Genomic DNA, 5000 nt, shown 5'->3' with positions numbered 1-5000 from the left:
CCTTTCTGTTCCAGCAAAGTCTGGTTCAAAGAGGGACAGAACAAAAGAGTCTTTAGTCTGAGTCCGTGTTGTCTGGCTTGGGGCAGAGTCCCCCTCGCTGACCTAACACTTACAAAGGGAGCTTAGCTCCCTTAGGTCACTACCGAAGGTTTCTGTAAGTTATGATTCCTTCTTTTGTGATCGACCAGACTAAGTCTTGTTGCTGTTCTCGGGGGAGGATAAATTCTTCCCTTGGGAGTAGCAACGCCTTCCTTGCTTTGGTGCTCTGGAAGCTGGCAAGTATTGCTGGCCTTTTCCCTTAGATCTCCCTTAGGCTAAGACAAAGTTCTTGGCTGCGGGTGATCTGTCACTAAAGCAAGGTTGGCAGGACCCTCTTGTCCCTTCCCCCTCTATCTCCGTAATGGCCTAGCCATTACTGTACTGTACCTTGCCGGCCGGCAGAGCTGGCCGGCAGGGGTATTACTGTACTGTACGTCATTCTACTTCTGGACCTAGTATAGGTTGGGATGTGGAATTGACTAAGTCCATTGCCGGCCGGCAGAGATGCTGGCCGGCAAGAGTCTTATGTTTTCGAGTGCTGCCCGGACCTCTCTTGGTCCCTCATCCATGCCTGCCGGCAGAGCCGGACGGCATTGGTCAAGGAAGCCTGAATTAAGTTTCTCCCCTTCATTATATGCACTCTTTCGGTTGCCGGGCTTGGGGGGTTGTGTACACTCTTATCCCGGAATCCATTCTATTTTCTTCTAGTGCTGTACCTGTCCCGGCTGCCAGCCTATGAGGCCGGCTGCCGGCCTATGAGGCCGGCAGCCGGGCAGGTGTAGTCTTCTGGTTCTTTTGCTGCCGGCTGGCATCGGTCTTGTACCTTTGCCGGCCGGCTTATGTCAGTCCTTGTCTGCCGGTCACCAAGAGTGTGGCCGGCAGCTGGGTACTACCTTGTGTAGTTGCTGGCCGGCAGTCATTGCCGGCCAACACTGGCTGTTGCCGGCCGGCAGCTGCTGCCGCCGGCACAGGCATTTGAACCAGAGTGCTGCTGCCCTATAGCTGTTAAGTAGTATACTTTAAAGCTAGTTGTGGTGTGTGCCGGCCGGCTAAGGCAGGCCGGCACACATCCTCCTATACTGTACTAGTATTCTTCTGTATAGCATATACAGTAAGAAGAAAACTATAGTAAAGGTTTAGGTACAGCACTGTATCTTCTAACACTATTGTGTTTTCTTGCACAACCCTTTGCTGTTGCCCTCAGATAGGAAGCAGAGTTCTTCCCTGTCTATTATCCAGGATTTTAAAATCATTGCCTAGGTGTGAGCTCCACCTGTTTCCTCTGGAAACCTTGCATTGGTTACTCTAGTAGAGATAAACCATTTTTGATTTTATTATCTGGAAGGCTGCAACAATGGGTTGTGAGGGAAACACAAGTGTGTGTCTTTCCTTTCTGAATTGTTATGCTATACTATGCATATCCAGTGATACATAGTTCACTTGATACTCATGGAAATTTCTTCTCTTTACAGAAGGACACTCCGAATTGGGAAGTGCTTTCTGCAATGTCAGCAGCAAGAACCTCTGCAGACATGAGTTTTGTAGGAGACACGCAGCATACGCTGTCTCCAAGGATGATCTCCGGTATTGGGACCCTCAGGTATGTACTGTGTGCACTAACCTGATTATTGAGACATTTAAATAGCTAGGAAGAAGCTTTGTACCTGGGTAAGGGGCTTCCAAAAGAACACTTCTGGCCCTTATCTTCCAAGTGAGAAGATGAGAGCGTATCTTTTCCCTAAGGCATCAGCTGATGCAATGATTCCCCAGCCTCAAGAGGAGATCCCCTAAGTTCAGATCCAGGTGGATGCTGAAGTCGCGGTCGCGATGCAAGACATCCAGCTAAATGACAGGATATCTGATGTGGACGGGTGTCAGGAGGAAGACCTCCTGGCAGAAGCCCAGGATGAAGTTCAAGCCCCTCTACATCGGCCGGTCTCCCAGTAGAGCTGGGACAGGCCCTCTCTTCTATTGTTGGAATGATCCAACAAATGCAGAAGGAGAATCAGGAGAAGGCGGCTGCAATGGAACTGCGAATGCAGTGCCTTGCAGAATCACATGGGCCCCAGAAAAAGCTCGATGTGAAAGACCTTCCCTTGTGCTCAGATGCTAACCCATGGAGGTATGCTGAGCACATGCCGATGACGACTGGAAGATCGTCATCTCGGATAAGCTGGGCTCAGTTCCCCTGGAGGGTGGAATTCTGGCCCAGCAAGGCATCATATCCGAACTGTTATGTCCGACTGAGGAAGGAACCAGCTTCAAAGGAGGAGACAAAGCCGAAGGAGGTCATAGTGATGGACCATGCTAAGGCTCAAGCTCTACTTTCATCCTCGATGAAAGAGAGGGGCTTCTCTAACTCAAAGGTAGCTGCATTGAATAGGAAGCTCCCTTCCTTTGTGTCCTCGCCTACTAGAGCCTTCCCCCTTTTACAGAAAGGGTTTCTGGCTGTACTAAAAGCAATTGAGGCCGGCAAGTCTTGCCCCTCCCTAGAGGAGTGTAAACCCTTGTCGCTGGCCCTGCCTATGGACCACAAAGACTGGAAGGACGTCCATCTTACGTTCTCAGTGGGAAAGTTGGAGGCTGATATTGCCGGACGTCAGTTCGGCAAGGACCTCCCTAAGCTGTCCGACTTTCTTTTGCGAAGTGAGTTCGATACAAAAGAAAGACTGACTGCCTCAATGTCTCTTCAGACTACTCTCGAGACGATGGCAAGTGACCCCAAGGTCCATGAAATGTTCATGGTAGTGGCCAAGTCTCATCTGGCCACAGTGACGAAGGACCTTTATGGCTTCGTCAAGGCAAGGAGAGCTTGTAGGGAGTTCGTGTTTACCTCGGCTACAGTGAGGCACGAGCTAAAGAAACTAATCTCCTCCAACATTTGGGGAAAAGACCTTTTTCCCTACCGACTTGGTCAAAGAAGTTTTTGATAAAGCCGCCTTGGAGAATAGAAACCTTCTCCAGAAGTGGGGCCTGGCTATCAAAAGAAAGTCTTCCCCGGATGAGGGTCCTCAACCAAAGAGGAAGACTATGAGGACTAGGCTACCGTCTCGGCCAGCCAAGCCTCTTAGACAGCAACAGCAACTGCAATTGCCATTGCCCCCAGTGCCCCAGATTGTGGCACAAACCCCGACCACCTTTCAGTGGGTACCCCAGGCCGTGTCGACACAGTCCACAGCATTCACCCCAGCGTTCGAAGGGCAGTCTACTTCCTTTCGAGCAAAGCCTAGAGGAGCAGCCAGAGGCTCGTCTAGACGCCCCTCAAGGGGAAGGGGATTCAGGGGTGGTCGTGGTCAGGAAGGCAAGACCTCAGGACGGCAGTCCAAGTGAGGTGATACCGGTAGGAGGGAGACTTCTGAAATTTCGGGATCGGTGGACCTTCGATCCCTGGGCCCACAGCCTACTCAAGAATGGACTGGGCGGGAGCTGGTACAGCACTCCACCCCCGTACCTTCGGGTTTTCCAACACTCCACCCCCGTTATGGAGGAGTACGTTCAAGAACGGTTGGAGAAAAAGGGTGAAGCCCATCAATTTCTAAGGGAGGCTGTTTTGTGTTCCAGAAAGACTCGGAAAAGCTCAGAGTCATTCTGGACTTGTCGCCACTTAACAAGTTCATAGTGAATTGCAAATTCAAAATGCTAACACTGCAACACATAAGGACCTTACTGCCCAAGAGGGCATATTCCGTCTCTATAGACTTGTCAGATGCCCACTGGCACATTCCAATTAGCCATCGACTCTCCCCCTACCTAGGGTTCAGGCTACAACGAAGACTATACGCCTTCGGAGCCATGCCATTCGGGCTAAACATAGCCCCAAGGATTTTTACGAAGCTTGCGAGCGTAGCTCTCAAACAATTTCGCCTAAAGGGAATTCAGGTAGTAGCCTACCTGGACGACTGGTTGGTGTGGGCAGCATCCGAGACAGAATGCTTGCAAGCTTCCAGTCAAGTGATCCAGTTCCTAGAGTACCTAGGCTTCAAGATCAACAGAAAAAGTCTCGACTTTCTCCATCTCAAAAGTTCCAGTGGCTAAGATCCACTGGGACCTTTTGTCACACCGTTTCTCCACCCCGGCGAAGAAAAGGAAGGAGATAGCGGGTTCTGTCAAGAGACTTCAAGATTCCGAAAGGATATCAAGACACGAGCAGGAGAGAGTACTGCGCTCTCTCCAATTTGCTTCGGTGACAGACCCAGTGCTAAGAGCACAGCTAAAGGATGCAATCGGAGTTTGGAGAAGTTATGCATCAAACGCGTGAAGAGATCTGAGAAGACCAGCCGCTTCGGCTAAGTACTCTTCTCAGGCCTTGGTCCCAAGCCAGACATCTAAAGAAGTCAGGTTCTTCTTCAGCCACCTCCCCCGTCGGTGACGATTCACTCAGACGCCTCAAAGGAGGGATGGGGAGGTCACTCTCATCGGAAAAAAGTCCAGGGGACTTGGTCCAGGCTATCCAAGACCTTTCTCATAAAACTTTCTAGAAGCTAGGGCAGTGCTCCTTACCTTAAAGAAAGTCTCCCCGCGTCATTCGTTCCACATAAAGTGGTAATAGACAGCGAGGTAGTTGTAAGATACTTGAATCGACAAGGATCGAGGTCACCACCTCTCAACCAGGTGATGTTGGCCGTCTTCCGATTGGCGGAAAAGAAGAAGTGGTACCTGTCGGCAGTTCACCTTCAAGGAGTCCGCAATGTGACAGCGGACGCTCTATCCAGGTTCACACCGATAGAGTCGGAATGGTCCATAGACGCAGGATCATTCTCCTTCATTCTGAATCAGTCCCAGAACTGCAGATAGACCTCTTTGCGACGAAAGACAACAAGAAGTTGCCCCTGTACGTGCCCCGTACGGGGACCCCTTAGCGGAAGCAGTGGACGCGATGTCCCTCGACTGGAACAGATGGTCCAAAATTTATCTGTTCCCTCCTCACAACCTTCTGTTGAGGGTCCTCAACAAACTGAGAT

The sequence above is a fragment of the Palaemon carinicauda genome, chromosome 10 (genome assembly GCF_036898095.1).
Source record: "Palaemon carinicauda isolate YSFRI2023 chromosome 10, ASM3689809v2, whole genome shotgun sequence".
Taxonomy (NCBI): Eukaryota; Metazoa; Arthropoda; class Malacostraca; order Decapoda; family Palaemonidae; genus Palaemon; species Palaemon carinicauda.
The sequence above is the reverse complement of the archived record's forward strand: the minus strand, read 5'-3'. Positions refer to the sequence as shown.